The 19,544-nt window shown below is 48.7% G+C and overlaps 1 long non-coding RNA gene across 3 annotated transcripts in view; it reads right to left on the bottom strand.

Moving 5' to 3' along the window:
* The window catches only part of LOC129474654 (uncharacterized), an 83,746-nt gene that overhangs the window by 53,450 nt on the left and 10,752 nt on the right, over nucleotides 1–19,544 (bottom strand). The gene's annotated exons all lie outside the window — the stretch shown is intronic.

Below are 19,544 nucleotides of genomic sequence, written 5' to 3'. Positions count from 1 at the left end.
TAAACGGCTGCATATCTGTTGCTCCAACTGCATGGAAGTCCACAGTCCTCCCCAAACCTCACCTCGAGCTTTTCAAGTAATGGATTTTGATAAGGGCATAATAATCAACATCTTCTTTCAGTTTAAAAATGCAGTGCTGGGTAAAATAAGGTTTCTAGTAAGAGCAGAAAACATGGGAATGTCGTGGATAAAGTGCAGACAGAAATGGGAGATAACGGAGGTGGGGAGATGGGAAGCTCTGGGTGAAGATGAGGATGGGGACGGGGTGGGGATGAGGTCCTGGAGTGCGGGTAATGATAAGGAAACCTAAAGCTGCCAACATAATTAAGATTGCCAGAGCCAGGAGACACATGGGGCATTTTTTAAGGACATAAGGTGTGAGAGATCATTAAACTAAGTTACCAGAGCTTCCAAGAGACAAGGAGAGTAATTGAATGAGAGAGGCCCTGACATTGCAGAAAGTCTTAATTAATTCTTTTCTTGGCTGCTCATGCAGGAGGCTGCAGCAGCAGTTGACAGAAATAAAAGATAACCAAAATATTTTTGAACATACACAAAATGAGTGTGTGTGAGGGGGTACGGAGAGAAGACAAATAAAGAAGTGGAGAAATGAGGGGGACAGGAAAAGAAACCCTAATAAAGGGAATTGAAAAAATCATTTATTTTTTGATGTTACAGTGGGAGTTTCTGTGACACAAATATACTTGAAAAGTCACCTTTGACCTGCCTTTTGAGCCATAGCTGATACTTACCTGATGCAGGGCAGGTAAGCCCCACAGTGGGGCTTAGTTCAAGAGGGTTCTTGGCTTTGTGCAAGCAAGAATTCAAGGGCAAACCAGAGGTAGAAGAAAACAGCTTTATCGGAGAGCCAGTATTACTGCTCTGCGATTGCTCCTGCAGAGTGGGTCTACCGCATAGGCAGAGCAGCAGCAGCTCAGGGCAGTTTTGCAGTCATATTTATACCCACTTTTGTTTTTGTTTGAGACAGTCTCACTCTGTTGCCCAGGCTGCAGTTCAGTGGGCCATCTCAGCTCACTGCAACCTCTGCCTCCTGGGTTCAAGTGATTCTCCTGCCTCAGCCTCCCGAGTAGCTGGGATTACAGGCGCGCATCACCACACTCAGCTAATTTTTATATTTTTAGTGTGTTGTTTTGCCATGTTGGCCAGGCTGCTCTTGGAGCCCTGGCCTCAAGTGATCCACCCGCCTCGGCCTCCCAAAGGGCTGTGATTACAGGTGTGAGCCACCATGCCTGGCCTTATACCTACTTTTAAAAACATTCAGATTAAAGACTGTTTCATGCAGAAATTTCTAGGGAAAGGAGAGTAACTTTTGGGTATTCACGTCATTGCCATGGAAAGGGGTAGTAACTCCCAGGTGTTGCCATGGCAATGGTAAACTGACATGGCACACTGGTGGGCATGTCTGATGGAAAGCTGCTTCCACCCAAGCTGTTTTAGCAAGCACGGATTTTGGTCCAGTGTCTGAGCCCCACCTCTGGAATTGAGTCCCGCCTCCTACCTCACATTTCCAGGTCCCAGGCTTTGTAGGAACCACAGCAGCCCCTTAGAGCTGATCTGTCAGGGAGCCAGGGCCAAGGCCGCATCGCCCATCCTTTGTCCTGTGAATCCTACATCCTCACTGCCTGCAGATGCCCCCAAATCCCCACTCCAGGGTGAGCACAATACATTCCAACACCGCTCCCTGCTCTCTTCTCCTACTCAGAGCTTCACAAATCCCAGTGTGTGATGTGAAATCTTTGCACAAACCAAACATGGCACTCAGTAACATTACATTCTATACAGAGTTTCTCTTGGTTCTTCCAATTACCTCGAAGAAAACATCTTGATCTGGTGCTGATGTGCCTCTCCCACCTCCCCAAGCCCAGATTTTCATCCTTTCCAACAAGGGAGAAGCCCCCAGGCTTACTGCAGAATGTGGCGCCTCTGCTAAAGTTCATTGTTTTTATTTTTACAGTTACCTTCCTTCCCAGCAAGAGATGCTGGTTTCACATTTACTCTGGATGATGTAAGTGTTTCTTTCAAATAAAAGTTGCTTAGTGGAAAAAGAAAATGGGCTTAAAGAAAACTATCAGAGATCAGCAAACTACAGCCCTGAGGCCAACTGCCTGTTTTTGTAAATCAAGTTTTCCTGGGACACGGCAATGCTGATCTGTGTATAAACCGTCTCTAGCTATGGCTGCCTGGCATTATGACAGCAAAGCGGGGCACTTGCAACAGAGGCCATGTGCCCCACAAAGCCCAAAATATTCACTCTCTGGCCCTTACCAGAAAATGTTTGGCCACCCCAGGAGCAAAGGATCATCCTGGAGAAAGTGGAGACAGTGGCAGGTGAATGATTTAAATTGAGTAAACAGGGAGCCCTGGTGAGGAGCTTGGACCCCAGGGTGAGACAGCACAAGGTGAACCCCAACTCCCCTATAGACCATTGAGTCCCTTCTCATGGAGGATCCTAGACTCCCTCATCTGTAAAATGGGAAAACAGGCCTCACATGAGGCTCTTGTGCAGACTGGTGAGATACTGCGTGCAAGGCATAGGTCTGTGCCTGCCACAGGGTAGACAGCCAGTAAGTGGCCACCTTGAATTACCAGGGCAGAAGGTTAAGAAAATCCATTTATCACCAGCTGAGATGAGAGTTGCCCAGAGAAGAACTATTCAGACTTGAGTGGGGATGTGGAGTCGAGGTCAAAGGCAGGAGGTAGAAAGGGATGGGGTTGCTAAGCAACACATCCGGATGCTGGAGGTGGCAGAAGTGGCCAAGCGACCAGGGCACAGATAAAATTACCCACCTGTGTTGTTCCAACGTCACCAGTAAAATCTGTCCATCACAGCTGCCAGGAACATGGAATTTGAGAAAACTAATAACAAGGAAAGGCCAGGAGTGGTGGCTCATGCCTATAGAGCTTCAAGAGGCCAAGATGGGATGATTGCTTGAGGCCAGGAGTTCAAGACCAGTGCCAACAAAAAGATTGAAACTCTGTAAAATATTTGGAGAGATTTATTCTGAGCCAAATATGACTGACCATATTAGGGGCTCATGACACAGCCCCAGGAGATCCTAGAACATGTGCCCAAGGTGTTGGGCTATGGCTTGGTTTTATATGTTTAAGGGAGACATAAGACATCAATCAATACAGGTAAGATATATATTGGTTTGGTCAGGAAAGGCGGGACAACTCGAAGGGGGTGAGGGGTGGGCTTCCAGGTCATCGGTGGATTCAAAGATTTTCTGATTGGCAATTGGTTAAAAGTGCTAATTTATTACCTAAAGTCCTGGAATCAATAGAAGGGAGTGTCTGGGTTAAGACAAGGGGTTGTAGAGACCAAGGTTTTATCATACAGATGAAGCCTCCAGCTAGCAGCCTTCAGAGCTCTAATCAGGCCTAAAAATGTCTCTTTTTTAGACTTTTAGTTAATTCTCTCCTGGGTCAGGAACTAGGCCTGGAAAGGGAAAGAGATTCTCTACAGAATGCAGATTTTTCCCACAAGAGACTGCTTTGCAGGGCCATTTCAAAATAGGTCCAATAAATATATTTTAGGGTAAAATACTTGGATTTCTTTCAGAGCCTGCTGTCATTTTGTGATGTGTCACATTGCTGCAAAGAGTCATTTGTCAGCCTTCAGGTCTCTGCTTTAATGTTAATGCTGGTCAGCTATGCCTCAATTCCAACAAGAGGAAGGTATAACCCATTCCCATCGTGCCCTGCACTCTCATTCCAGGTTTACTTTGGAATGCCCTTTGCTGAGAGGAGGGATCCATTCACTTGGTTGAGGGCCTCAGAATTTTATTCTTTGGTTTACACCAGTCTGGACAACATAGTGAGAATCTGTCTCTGCAAAAAAATTTTTTAAAAAATTAGCAGGGCATGGTGGCACGCACCTGTAGTCTCAGCTACTCAGGAGGCTGAAGCGAGAGGATCGCTTGAGCCCAGGAGTTTGAGGCTGCAGCGAGCTATGATTGCACCACTGCACTCCAGCCTGGGTGACAGCAAGACCCTGACTCTGAGGAAACAAAAACAAAAAAATACAAGGAGGAGCCCATGCCATGCTTGGATGTGTCAACCTTAAATAATGAGATTCAGAAATTACAACTATAGTGCTTGTTTGAGCTCCAAGCTTGAGGATGACCACCTGGAAGCATAGATCCAATTTGCCCTGAACATGCATGATAATTAGCCAGAGTTACAAGTTGGTTTTTAAGGAAAAAAGAAGAGGCACTTTCTAAGTTGTTCACCAAGAATTTGCATTAAAATAACATAAACCATTGACTAGCTACACATTGTTCTTTGTATCACAAACTCCAGGAACATCAAGATAATAGGTAAGGCAGCTAGTCATGACTAAAATGCCTTTAAACTATTGCTCCTGGGCATGGGGCCAGAGGGCTGAGTGAAGTTTCATACTCCTGTCTCCCCGGACCTGATACATTCTGCATACCTAACATAGCTCAGATTTCTCTGGGCTATTTTTTTTCCTAAGATGAATAGACTCCTGCAGAAACAAGAAGAGCAGCTACAAGAAATAATGTACAGAGTAAGAGCTCAGCAGAGGCCAGAAATGAGAGCTGGAGGAGCAGGAAAAAATGTCAGCTTCATGCTGCAGAAATCTTGAGGATAGCTTTGTACATTTGGACAGTCTACATCTGGGATTCAAACACTTGGGTTATGAGATTCTGTGGTCCTTTCAAGCCGGAATTGTTGGTGACCTGAACAAATTTATTGTGAAAATAACAGGAACAGGTAAGCCAGTCAGGACCCTCAGGCCATAGATACACAGACAGGCAATGTGTCCTGCATTCCATGAATACAGGGGCTCTGACCTCAGCTGTTCATCTCTCCACGAATCTGCTTTTTCCTTGAGCTTTTGCTGAGATTATGCCTGTATTTGTCAGTGTTACCATCATTTCACCTGGATATGCCACAAAAGCAAAAAACTATTATTTGGAACCTGGGTTTGGGGTATTTACCTTGTTACCAAATTCCTCCCTTTGGTCCCCACTTCTTCCTGAGTCATGCCTGAGGCAGTCCCTTTCAGGAACCCTCCAGTTATCTGCACCAATAAATCCCTTTTTCCCTCAGACTGTGGGGTTGGGTTTTCCATCATTCAGCAAATGAAAGCTTCCTAATTTATAGAAACCAGAGGAGATAGGTACAATTATCCCCACAGTTACTGAACCAAAGCTGGGTCTGCTCACCTGGTACAGCAAAGCCAAGCACTGACACTGAGGTTTGTAGTAAGAGAAAGAAGGCTTTAAGGTAGGGCACCAGCAAGGAGAATCAGGCAGCTAATGCTGGAGACACAAACTCCCTAGTGGCTTATAAGGAAGGGTTTTTAAAGGCGGGAGTAAGTTTCAGGAAAGGAGAAGTTGCAGGCAAAATCATAAACCGATACATAGATGTTACACATTGGTCTGCCTTTAAAAAGGCAGGATATTTTGGATTGGGGGCTTGAAGGTCACAGGTGGATTCAGAGATTCTTTGATTTGCAATTGGTTACAAAAACAAGGTTTGTCTAAAATACTCAGGGTCAGCTAAAAGGAATGTTAAGGTTCGGCCTACGGGTGTGACTCTCCACAGGCCCCTCGGGAAGAGATTTAGAACAAAAATGGAAGTCAGGTTCGGTCCTCAGTTCCCACTTATCTGAGGTCTACATGAGAACAGTCAGCATTTTCCATCTGGTGGGGTCCTAGTTCCTGAAAAACTCACTCAAGGACATAGGTCAAGATGTTCTCTTTTACTTTCTGTAGGGAACTGGGATGGTTAATATTGTTAACTTCATTGGATTAAAGGATACAAAGTATTGATTCTGGGTGTGTCTGTGAGGGTGTTGCCAAAGGAGATTAACATTTGAGTCAGTGGACTTGGAAAGGCTGACCCACCCTCATTCTGGCTGGGCACCATCTAATCAGCTGCCAGTGCAGCTAGAATGTAAGCAGGCAGAAGAACATGGAAGGACTAGACTTGCTGAGTCTTCCAGCCTTCATCTTTCTGCTGGATGCTTCCTGCACTCAAACATCAGACTCCAAGTTCTTCAGCTTTTGCACTCTTGGACTTACATCAAGAGTTTGCCAAGGGCTCTAGGCCCTTCAGCCACAGACTGAAGGCTGCAATGTCGGCTTCCCTGCTTTTGAGGTTTTGGGACTTGAACTGGCTTCCTTGCTCCTCAGCTTGCAGACAACCTATTGTGGGACTTCACCTTGTGATCGTGAGTCAATACTCCTTAATCAACTCCCTTGCATATATACATCAATCTGTCCCTCTAGGGAACCCTGACTAATACAGGAACCTAACATCTTGTGACTCTGGCTTACCTGGGTGGCTTTTATTACCTTCTTTTTTTTTTTTTTTTTTTTTTTTTTTTTTTTTTTGAGACGGAGTCTCGCTCTGTCGCCCAGGCTGGAGTGCAGTGGCGCAATCTCGGCTCACTGTAAGCTCCGCCTCCCGGGTTCACGCCATTCTCCTGCCTCAGCCTCTCCAAGTAGCTGGGACTACAGGCGCCCGCCACCACGCCCGGCTAATTTTTTTGTATTTTTAGTAGAGACGGGGTTATCACCGTGGTCTCGATCTCCTGACCTCGTGATCCGCCCGCCTCGGCCTCCCAAAGTGCTGGGATTACAAGCGTGAGCCACCGCACCCTTCTTGCTTAGCAGGTGATATGGTTTGTATCTGTGTCCCTGTCCAAATCTCATGTGGAATTGTAATCCCCGATGTTGGAGGTGAGGCCTGGAGGGAGGCGACTGGATCATGGGAGCAGTTTCTCATGGATGGGCTAGCAGCATCCTCTTGGTGCTGCTCATGATAGTGAGAGCTCGTGAAATCCGGTTAAGTATGTAGCACCCACTCCCCCTTCTCTTTCTCCTGCTCAACCATGGGAAGTGCGGGCTCCCCCTTTGCCTTCCGCCATGATTGTGAGCCCCCTAAGGCCTCGCCAGAAGCAGATGCTGCCATGCTTCCTGTACAGTCTGTGGAAGCATGAGCCAACTAAACCTCTTTTCTTTATAAATTGCTCAGTCTCAGGTATTTCTCTACAGCAATGCAAGAATGGACTAATACAGCAGGTTATTCATTTACTTCCCTAATTGCTGGCTGCAGAACTAGTTAGGTGCTTGGAATCTCCCTTGAAGGGACTCAAAATTTTTCTTTTATCTTTATGGGGGTGGGGGTTGGGGGGAAGCCTGGCAGACCTCTAAAAGGGGTCCCTGCTCCATCTCACCCGTTGTATAGATAAAGACACTGAGGGTACTTCCACCTTACACCCTGCCACGCCTGGGTTGCCTACCTCTGTTCTCTCTCAGCCAAAGGAAAGAGAAAGAGAGATAATGCTCACACCCCATTGGCCATGTTTTGGTCACAAGGAGGCCTGGAAAATGTAGTCTTTATTCCAGGCAGCCAGGCTCCCTGCTACCAGGAGGAATGCTGAGGTCATCCAGCAGTCTCTGCCATAGCTGGGTAATCCCCACCCTGTCCCTGTCCCCCATGGGGCAGCCTGGAGTGCAGGACAGAGGACCCGCAAGCCCCACACCAACCTGACAGGGCACCTTCATCACATGGCCTGACCAGGTCATCCCCAGAGGAGGACAGCACTGGGGTCTCGGCAGGACCAAGGCTCTGGACAGGCCAGAGGGAAAAGGCATAAGCAGTGAAGGGAGCAATATCCACAAAGGTTCTGCCTCCTTCCTAGGTGACCAGGGAACCCCAGGGTCTCCCTTGGTGCTGCTGGCTCCTTCCCACACCAAACATCTGAGACAGAGGCTACGGTGAGAGGACCTCATGGTCAGTCACTCTTGCATTGGATGGGAAACTCCCACCTTTGAATGAAATGCTAATTATAGCCTCTATGTACACTCTGTTACCTACTAAAAATATGCTGTCTTATTCTAGTCTCCACAGGTGCAGCTGAGTTAGGGGAAATAATGCTGTTTTTAGCATGGGTACAAGGAGACAACTGAATCCTAGACTCTTGGGGACAGCGTCTGTCTGGGAACTTGTTTCCAGGAGCATGACCGATGTGAAGGGCCAGTCAGAGGAAGTGCTGCAACCCCAGGGGCACAGCAGAGTGGAGCTAACTGTGGGAGGAAGCGTCTTCCAGACTCAGCCTCGCAGTGGAGGCAGCCTCAGCTTCCAGGGCTGACAGACATTTGTCATCACGGCAGGAGGGAGACTGTTAAAACAGGCACTGAAGGAGTGCAATGGGGCCCCCAATCCACCCAAGAAAGCCCAAAAACAGGGATGTTGGAATGAGATGGGGAGGAGAAGGTCCAGAAGACAGTAGAGGCGGCAGGTATGGGGAAGGATTGAGAGATGTCATTCATTTATTCTACAAATATTTATTGAGTCCCACTATGCACCAGGCACTCTGCTAAGTTCTGGGTTAAAGTGATAAATAAGGTCACTGCCCTCATTTATTAAAATAATATTTCAACATATATGGAGTCAGGAACTGACCTAGGCACTAGAGACACACAGTAGAGAAAAACCCCTCCCTCTTGGAGCTTGAATTCTAATTAGGGAGGGAGAGGTCTGATGTTCCTTTCCCAAGAACAAATTGTATATGTCCGTTTTCACACTGCTGATAAAGACATACCCTAGACTGGGTAATTTAAACAAGAAAAAGGGTTTCATGGACTTACAGTTCCACGTGGCTGGGGGGCCCTCACGATCATGGCAGAGGGCAAGGAGGAGCAAGTCACATCTTACATGGATGGCAGCAGGCAAAGAGAGAGAGCTTGTGCAGGGAAACTTCCATTTTTAAAACCATCAAAGCTCATGAGACCCATTCACTATCACAGGAACAGTGCAGGAAAGACCTGCCCCATAATTCAGTCACCTCCCACCAGGTTCCTCCCACAATACATGGGAATTGTGGGAGTTACAATTCAAGGTAAGATTTGGGTAGAGACATAGCCAAACCATAGCACAAATGAACAAGGAAAGGATGACAAGAGTTGGGGACTCCCATGGGACCCTCCCATCCTTGTCCCTGGGTCTCCAGTTCAGCCTTCCAGGTCCAGGAGGTGTTGGCTTTCCCACCTGGCCACATCTGCTGCTCAGTTTCTCTCTTGTGCCCTTCGAAGGTTCAAACCAGCACCCTCAGCCCTGATATTCTCCCTCACTCTGGGGACGTGACCACAGGGTCCAAGCAAGCCAGACAGCAGGGGAAGCCTCACCTCACTTCTACCTCCCAGATCTAGGTAAGAGGATCCAGTTGGCAGAGCCAAATTCACACACAGACCCAAGTTGCGTGAGATTTTGGGAAATGCCATTTTTAACATCCAGGCTCTACTCAGGAAGCAAAGAAAGGAGGGCGGTAGAGCAGACAGCCAGGCCAGGTGAGACTACCCTTGCTACTCACCACCCAGGCTCGCCCCTCCACCCACTTCTGAACTTCCAAATACAACGTTTCCTCTGCCTACTCCTGTGATCCTGTGCAAAGGACAACACCCCCTTCCCAGGGAGGCCAGAGTCCACCAGTGCTAAGAAATGGGCCAGGAGTGAAGAGGAATAGCTGTCTTCCTGCCTCAGGAAACTCAACATTGGCTGCAGCTTGAGAGGGGTCCATGGTGCCAGAGGCCCCTGCATCCCCTCAGACTGGCTCCTCCTACCCCTGCAGAGATGCCCCAGACCAGAGAGCTGGCCCCTGCCCCTATGTGCAATGACCCCTGGGGCATCACCTGTGAATGAGCCCACAGGAAGAAGGTCACAGCCAGCACTCAGGCTTTAGAAGGGTCCAACCTAGAATCGATGACACCCTAAGTGGAGGGTCAGAAGAGGGCTCCCCCAGTTGCAAATTCCTCAAAGGTTCAAAGAGGGCCCAGTTCCCCTGCAAGCTGAGTCTTGAGGCTGCTGCTGGGTTCTATATGGTCAGAAGGAGCTACCCTGCTGTGCAGACAGACATGCTGTGTAGACATCGCACCCACAACCTGCAAAGTTCACACAGCAGGATGCTGCACAAAGTCACCAAATGCAAAGTTCACCTGGCATGAATATTCAGTTGCCTGCTCCTAGAAATGGTATTTCTATCTTTATCACTCACGGGTGGAATTGCTGTGGAGTTTCTCATATCACTGACATTCACCTCTGGTGAGCCAGTCAGGTGATGGCCTCAGAGGGCTGCTCCAGCCCAGCTGGGACGGATCCGTCTCCACAGCACGGGATGTTTGCTTGAATTCAACTAATATCTACCCTCAAGAAGGACCATCTTTGCTGTCAGCTCTGGTTTTATGTTCTCCTGTGAAAGGGGAGACATGTCTCCATCCAGGGTCAAGGCTCCAAGCCCCTCATTCTCACCCGCAGGTGGATCCTAGCATAACAGGAAGTTGAACATCATTCCCCACCGGAGTTGGAGGTCCAGACACCCCCTGCAACTCCGTAGGTGTGGGGAAATCAGGTGCCTCTGCCTTTTCCTGGTGGGGTCGGGGACTGGAGTCTGGAATAGAGAGTGGGAGGTCACCAAGGGGAAGATGGCGTCTGGGGAGAGGAAACATCTGGGAGAAGCTATTTGCATTTTGTCATTTCAGAAGCCAGATGTTGGAATGCAAAGAAATTCTACTCACAGTAACACACTGAGAACATTTTCACCAACAGTTTTCCACGGATGTGAACCGGTTAGAACCGTGAGCTTTCTAGAGCACAGTGGCTGGAGGCAGATTCTCTGGGTTCAAATCCCAGTCCACTATTTACTAGCTGTGTGACCTTGGGCAGGTTATTTAACCTCTCTGTGCCTGAGTGTCCTCATCTGTAAATTGAGAATAATGATAGTTCCTGTTACATAGGATTATTGGACAAGTTAAAGCAAAAAATATCAGCAAAGTGCTCAGTGCACTGTCTGCCCATGGGATGCGAGGGTTTAAACTGTTAGGCATCATCACCCTCATTATGCTTGCATTGAATTTCATGTTGATTATTGGCTTTATATTATTACTGATTAGCTTTATACTGATTATTGGCTTTATATTGATTACTTCTGATTATTACTGATTGGTTTTATATTGAGTATTATATGGCATCTGATAACATTCTCATGACCTTCCTTCCTGGCCCCACAGCACCATGTGTTTTTTATGCTGGGATCAATTCCATTCCCTTGATCCGAACTTTCCCTGCAGAAACACAGGCTGGGAAAGGAGCTCTGAGGTTATCCCCCTATCTTTATCACAATCAGCAGCTATGGATGTCCCTGAGCCCAGAGCAGGTGCTGGCCCATCGTCCTTCAGAAGGTGGCACTCTACGCTCTACAGAACATGTGCTTCCCATTCCACCTTCCAGCATCTGCTAACCCTGGATGGCTGCCCAGCCTTACCCTGGCCTCCCTTCCTGCTCATGAGCATCCCATTCCCCACAGCAGTTAAAGGAATCCTTCTCATGCTGAATCAGCCCCAGGCACCTCTCTGACCACAACCCTCCAGTGCCCCCATCACAGGACAGACTGATCAGGTCCTGCCTCCTCTCAGCTCCCATCTCTGCCCAGGCTCCCCTCACACTTGCCCTCAGTCACTCCAGCCTCACTACAGTGTCCCACTCCCCACCTTAGCTTGTCCCACCTTAGGTCCTTCTATCAAGAATGACCATCCCTGAATATGCCCACCCTCAACTGGCTCCTCCTCGTTACACGGATAGATCAAGTGGCACCACCTCAAAAGCCCTACTGACTCCCCAGTCCAACATCAGCCACCCCCTCCCATCTGTCAAGTCATTCTCCCTTCCTGGAAGGGAGACAGGGATGTCCAAGAGGACAGGGATGCTGGCAGCACTGGCCACTGCTGCATCCCCAGCACCCAGCGCCCAGGACCCAGTGGGTGCTCAGTGACATTTGTGGTGCACGTGATGAATCAAAGTGGCCTGGGGCTACAGGCAGGAGCAGCGCCCCCTCGGAAGCATGGGGGGTTGTAATAATAATGTCACCTGTGTTTACAGCCTGCTTCACCACCTGCAGAACTTAAGCACCCGCCATCCCTGAAAGAGAAAGATAAACACAAATCCAGACGTTTAGCCAGAAAATGAAGCAAAGACGGAAAGGTTTAAAAATGAGTGAGAGCATATGTTTCTTCCTGGCTTCAAGATAAAAGAGGATACCCAAAGGAGAAAAGCACTCAAAAAACATGCTTTATTCAAAAATTAGCCCACAGCAGAGTGTCAGGGAATCTGTAGTAACGAAGACTCTGGGATAAATTCTTTTAAATTAAGAAGCAGCAGGAGAAAAGGCAGCAGCCCTGAGCCTCGACTTTGAAACGTCCTCCATCCGTCTGCGCCTGTCATCAGCTGGCAGAGTGGGTGCATGGCAGGGGGAGCCAGGGCCACCGTTCCTCCCCTCAGCCCTTTCTGCTCTGTTTAGGGATAACCAATGTTTGATGGTTTCTCTCTCAAGCGTGATTAGAAGCAAAGCTGCCCATTACAGGCTAAATATCAAAGCGCTCCTACAGAAATCTCACTTCCTAAGCCCAAAGCCCTGATTCTGGGCTGCCTCTTGACCCAACTCATCTGGGACCCTGACTGACACCAGCAGACGATGATAGGCTGACACACACAGTGCTTACTGCAGACAGGGGAGTACAGTTCTGAGCTCTCCAGGTGTGTGAACTTACTTAATCTTCACCTGAACTCAATGATGCTATTGGATTCAGCTCACAGATGAACAGAGCCGGGCTGGGTAGAATCAGTGCTCCCTAGGCCCATGGCTGCAGGACAGTGGAGCCACTTCCAGTACCCCCGGCCAGCACCAGGCCCACACCGCTGACCACTGACAGTGCCCTGTGATGGGAGAGGGGCCTCAGCGACAGCCCCAGATACCAATATTGCTCCAAGTGCCTCTTTCCAGGAAACAGTCCTCTTCTGAGACAGTGAATCCAGCATAACAGGACAGTGAACAGACTTTTCCAGAGCTCTCAGAATCATGACTGCAGTTCTACAGCTTCAAAGAGAGTGTGCAAACATCCGCACAAGCCCCTGGCCTCCACCCCAACAAGAGAGGGACATTGGAAAGGTGATTCCTGGGAGGGTGTGTGATAGAGTTTGGATATTGGACCCCTCCAAATCCCATGTTGAAGTGGGATCCCCAAAGTTGGAGTTGGGGCCTAAAGGGAGGTGTTTGGGTCATGGGGGCAGCTCCCTCATGAAGGGCTTCATACCCTCCCCATGGTAATGGCTTCTTACTCTGAGTTCCTGTGAGAACTGACTGGTTAAAAGCCTGGCACCCCTCTCCTCTCTCACCATGTGATCTGCATACACCAGCTCCCTTCCCATGCCATGAGTGCAAGCAGACTGAGGCCTCACCAGAAGCAGACGCTGGCACCATGCTTCCTGTACAGCTGTAGAACCATGAGCCACACAAACCTCTTTTCTTTATGAATTACCCAGCTTCAGATATTCCTTTATAGCAGCATAAATGGAATAAGACAGAGTCTTAATCAGTTTGGGCTGCTATAACAAAATATTATTGACCAGGTGGCCTAAACAACAAAAATTTATGTCCCACAGCTCTAAAGGCTGGGAAGCCCAAGATCGAGGCACCAGCAGATTCAATGTCTGGTGTGAGCCTGCTTCCTGGCTCACTTACGGCACCTTCTTGCTACATCCTTGCAGGGCAAAAAGGGCAGACAAGCTCACATTCTCCTTAAGATAACTTCAGTGTTGTCAAGGGGTTCACCTCTTTCCATGCAACCCCTGTGGCCTAGGATCCTCCACTCCAGGGTGATTCTGTTCAGTCTGAGCCTGTTTGCATATGGTATATGCCCCTGCTGATTGGTATTTGCCCAGGGCTTGGGGCAGGTATGCCAAAACAGGCCAAATACACTAAAAGAAAGGACTTGCAGTGCATGCTTTGAGGGAGTTTTTCTCCTGTCTTTACCCAGTGGGCCCACATAGTGCCATGTGGCCTCAGACGCTGGTAGCAGCAGTCTTGTGACGAGGAGGTGAACCAACCTCAAAACATAGCCAATAGAGTGAGCAGCAAAGTGGAGGCCAATTAACCCTGGATCTCTGCAGACATCATAGAGCTGCTGAATCAACCTCCCCGGAGGTCCAGCTCCTGGCTGGTCTTTGAACTGGGAGATAACAAGTTCCCTTACCATGTTAGAGTCATTAGAGGTTTCAGTTACTTGCAGGCAAAAAGCAAGCTAATTGACACAGCATCTTTTCCAAAGTTCCTTCTCTGATCCCCCCAGTAACCGGCAACCCCCTCCTTCTCGGAACCTCAGGGACTTTTCTCACCAGACTAACCCGCTGTATCATGTGTGCCATTTATGTCTGTGTGTATCGCCCCCATGAGCCATGGGCCCAAGGAGCATAAGATCTAAGTCATTTCTTTCCTCCTGAGCCCAGGGCCTTACACTTAATAGGGACTTTGTAGATGTCATGGCATAAATGAATGAATAATTTAGAAGCCAGGTAGCTCCACTTTAGATTTATGTAAAGAAACACATTACTGTTACTTCAACTGCTCTTTCCAACTGTATGGAAGTATTTTTATGTCAGTAGAAATGAATGTTAAGATGTTTTGTTGTAATAAACTGCATGTCCATAAACCACCCTATCCCTCTTTTTCCCCAGTCAATGGCATTTGAAGACTCAGTAACTTTCTTCTAGCAAATGATGTCCCTCTTTAAAGTTCACACCTCTTTAACAGATGTAGAAATTCCAACAAACACATCTGGATGGGTGGTTGCCAAGATAAATCTCCAAAATAGGTCCAAAATGGGACTCGGGGCCACCAGTGAGATTTTCAACAATTCATCTCCCCATGAACTGTGAGGGCCACCCGTCCTTATCACAAATAAACCTTGACCTCCAGGATATGACGCAGGCTGGGCCTTGCAAAGAGGAAATACAGACTCCCTTGGGCAACCTTAGAATAGGATTTCAGGAAGGGGAGTGGTGGTCGTGCTGTAAGATCAGAGTGGACCTCATCTTACGGAGGCCGTGGAAACCAAGAGCAGGAACCCCCAACCTCCAGCTTGGGACCATGGCACACCACTGCACATTTCTGAAATCTCATCTCCCCCAAAGCCTACCCCTCCCACCGTCTTACTTATTATAGTGATGTAGGCCAGGCAAGCTCCAAAGTGGAGCTTAGCCTGGGAGGGTTCTTGGCTTTGCCCAGGAAAGAATTCAAGGGCAAGCCAGAGTTATAAGAAAACAGCTTCATTGGTCAGGTGCGGTGGCTTACACCTGTAATCCCAGCACTTTGGGAGGCTGAGGCAGGCAGATCACGAGGTCAAGAGATCGAGACCATCCTGGCTAACACGGTAAAAACCTGTCTCTACTAAAAATACAAAAAATTAGGTGGGCGAGGTGGCAAGCACCTGTAGTTCCAGCTACTCGGGAGGCTGAGGCAGGAGAATGGCATGAACCCGGCAGGCAGAGCTTGCAGTGAGCCAAGATCGAACCACTGCACTCCAGCCTGGATGACAGAGCAAGGCTCCGTCTCAAAAAAAAAAAAAAAAAAAAAAAAAAAAGAAAGCAGCTTTATCGCAGCAGCAGTGTTACAGCCAAAGTATTACAGCTCTGTGACTGCTTCTGCAGAGCGGGGCTGCCCCATAGGCAGAAAGTAGCAGCTCAGGGCAGTTTTGCAGTCACATTCATACCCACTTTTAATTGCACACAGATTAAGGGGCAGTTTATGCAGAAACTTTGGGGGAAGGGGTAGTAACTTTTGGATCACCGAGTCATTGCCATGGAAAGGGGCAGTAACTCCAGGTGTTAGCATGGCAAGGGTAAATTGACATGGCACACTGATAGAAAGCTACTTCTGCCCTGGCCCTGTTTCAGCTAGTCCCCAATTTGATCTGGTGTCTGAGCCCCGCCTCAGGAGTCGAGTCCTGTGTCTCCTACCTCAATAGTAAATGGCAACTCAGCCCTTCCCGTGGTCTAGCCACCTCTTTCACCTCCACCACGAATACCACGGCCCAGGCACCCATCACCTCACACCAGACCGTAGCAGTGCCTCCTCTCTCATCTCCCCAACCCCACTCCTGTTCTCCATGCAGTTCATGCTTCACACACAGCCAGAGGTACTCGCTACCAAATCCTCTGTCCAAAACCCCTGGTCAAGTCCCATCTCATCAGAACACAATCCAAAATTCCATATCGTGTAGAGTGAATGATTTGTCCCAGCTTTCTGAAGACTGTCCCAGTTTTATCACTCAAAGTCCTGTATTCTGGCAAACCTCAGTCCAGGCAAACCAGGAGGGTTGATCACCCCAGGATCACAACATTCAAGGCCCCACATAACTCAGACCATCCTCCCCCTTGCTCACTCTACTACAGTGGCCACACAGGCATTGTTGTTCATTCTAGAATACGCCAGGCACACGCCTACCACAGGGCCTCTGCACCGGCTGTTCCCTCCATCTAGAGCATGCTTCCCCCAGATATGCACCTGAAAGACTCTTTTCATTCCTCCAAGCCTGTGCTCAAATGGCACACTTCAGAGAGGACTTCCATGCCCCCATGATCTAAAGTAGGCCCCAGACACTTGACTGAAAAGCCCTGCTTTATTGCTTTTTATGGCATCTATTACTACCTAGAATAGTACACACTCACATATGTATGTGCATGTTTGTGTGGCATATGTGTATGCATGCACATGTATGTCTATGTGACTATCTGTGGTGGGGCAGGCTGTGCCTATTGTTCACTGCCCCCAATCCCCCCGGAACATCAGCTCCCGGAAAACTGGGCCTTGGTCTGTTTCATCCACAGCTGCATTGCTGGTGCCTAGAGCGTGCCTGGCACATAGGAGCTGCTCTGTGAAGAGCAGATGAATGAATGAACAGTGCACTCTTCTGAGAGTGCTGCCTCCATGGAGAACTCAGGGAGACAGAAGGTGCCTGGCCCAGAGTATCTGAACCCAGGGGCTGGACTCCTTGTCCAGTGTCCCTTCAGGGTAAGAGCTAAGGTTGCATTTGTGTTTTTCTTCTCAGCACAGAGGATCTTTTTGCAATTTTCTGGCCATGGGAACCGTCGCAGAAGCCAGTCACCAAGCTTGGCCTAGGTGAACACACTCTCCTAGAACGAGCCTCAGATCATCGGATCTTCCCATCTCCAGCAACCCAGTTCCTGGACAGTCACCGCAGGCAGCTCCCCTGTCTATTAGGACAGAGCTGGACAATCAGGGTGTGGAGCTTGGTGAATCTGAGGGCTCATCTCGGGCCACCCCCGCTCTAGTGAGGAACCTACAGGCAGAGGAGGGACATGACTGGCCACTGAGGGCATTGCAGGCAGAGCCAGCAAGACCAGCTTTCTCCTACCCCAGAGCATTTTCTCGATGGAAGATTCTGGGAGTCTTTACCCAATTCCCTTCTCTCACCCTTCTTGCAAGTCAGCAGGGCAGAGGCAGGGGCGGCAGAGGAAGGGGCGACAGGGGCAGCAGAACCCCACTTGGCAAACAAAGAAGCTGAGGCACAGCCAAGGTCAGTGACTCACCTTTCTTCAAAGAGCTCATTACTGTGGGGCCCCAGCAAGATGGTTACATTGTGGGCCCTGAGCCGTGGCCTGGGCTGTGTCCTGGCTCTGCCACTTTCAAGCTGAGCAAATTACTCACCCCTGTGTGCCTCAGTTTCTCCATCTATAGAACTGGTAATCAGCCTAATTGACCTGTGGCTTTTACGAGCATAATGAAACCCAGGCATCACCAATGGGAGAAGTCCAGCCCTGGAGGCAGATGCCAGCTCCACCCCACTCGGCCCTCCACCCGCAGGCTCCCAGGCTCCCCCGACCCCTTCGCAGTTGGAGATAACAGCAGCACCACTGGCATAAGGCAGTTGTGAGAACTGATGGTGATGTTTCATTGGTTTCTTTCAATGCTTCTTGTTTTGTTTTGGAAAACAACCAGAGCAGTGCCTCCACACAGCAAGTGCAATGTAAGTATTTGTTAAATAAAAATACGGAGAACACACTTACAGTGCTTAGGCCAATGTCTGATGTAAGTGATGCTTTTAGTGACAAGGACCAGAGCGTGAGTCATCCTGACCCTCCTGTTTCCCTCCCGTCAATGGTAACCCCCAAGCCACATCTCAGGATCGCGGGGCCACTTGGATGCCATTTCTTCTCAGAGATCACCTTGCTCTCTCTGCTTCCATATCCCACCGCCCACCTCCTCCAGACACCCTGTCTCCCACACACACACAGGCTCACACACACACACACACTCAATCACACACACGGGCTCACACACATCACGCACATTCGCACATGTACAGACTCACACACTCATATACTCATTCAATGTATAGTTACACACCCTCACACATGAACATAGTCAAAAACAAACACACACATACACACTCAGACTCACACACATGAAGACCCTGGGGTCCGTGCAAACCAAAGCTCTAAACCTAAGGCTCTGAATCCCAGCCAACATGCAAGCTCCACACTGGGCCTCCTCCAAGCCCCCATCCCTGCCCAAATACCCAGTTCAAACACTGCCAGGACTTGCCAACACCCCAGCAGAGCGTGGAGTCTTGATTTAGGCATCGCCTGCCACCTGATCACAGAGCGCAGCCTGTGATGGCATTAAACACTTTAAAGATCAAGTTATTATTTATAATTATATATATACTTATTTTAACAGTAACTCTTATCTACTTAATTGGAATATAAACTGGAATATAAAATAATATTATAAATTCCTACTAGGTGCTATTTTCTTCTGAAGGCCCTGAGCCAGAGGCCTGTTAAAAAGAAAGATCACGTTTTGGAGAAATGTTAAAGACATAGTGCGTGAACTTGAGACTTCCCCTAAGGAAGGAGAGTTAAAAGGAAGGAGGGTTTGAAGGGCCAGCTTCCTCACGATGTGTCTCCGCATTACGTGCTGAGTGTCTGTGTGATTGCTGGAGTGATGTTCCATGTCATCCTCGATCATGGAAGACCTTCTGCCCTACCCACATCCTCAAACACTTCACTGGACTCAGGCCCCCTTACGCCTGCTGACGTCTGCATCTCTTGCTTGAGGGCTTCTTCCAGAACACAAGGTGGCCATTCTTCCAGCACACACATGCGTGCACGCATACACACGCGCACACACACACGGCAAGCTGGAAATCACAGGGAATAAAAAAAACCCCACCACTATCACCACCACCAACTTCCAACCAACGAGTCCTGAGAGTTGGAGCACAAATAACCCAGGCCTCCGGACCTGCAGGCGGGGCAACTCTGCCCCGTGGCTCATGCTGTCTGCAGCCCTTCTCCGTAGGATGAAGCTCCCACGGCCCTCTGCAGTAGCCCACTTAGTAACGCACCCTCTTGCACCCTCTTGGTTCTTTGCTTCCTGTTCCATTTCCCCTCTCCCAACTTCTGGTAAAGGAATAATTTGCACTCAAATCCTTGTCTCAGGAACTCAAACAAATACATGTATACGCATGTTCACAGCAGCATTACTCACAATAGCCAAAAAGTAGAAACAGCCCAGGCGTCCATCAACAGACAAATGGAGAACCAAATTGCGATCTATCCACGGGATGAAATGTTATTCAGCCCTAAAAATGAATGGGGTTCTGATCCATGCTGCAACGTGAACCTTGAAAACA

The sequence above is a fragment of the Symphalangus syndactylus genome, chromosome 24 (genome assembly GCF_028878055.3).
Source record: "Symphalangus syndactylus isolate Jambi chromosome 24, NHGRI_mSymSyn1-v2.1_pri, whole genome shotgun sequence".
Taxonomy (NCBI): domain Eukaryota; kingdom Metazoa; phylum Chordata; class Mammalia; order Primates; family Hylobatidae; genus Symphalangus; species Symphalangus syndactylus.
This window is presented reverse-complemented; position numbering and strand designations above follow the sequence as displayed.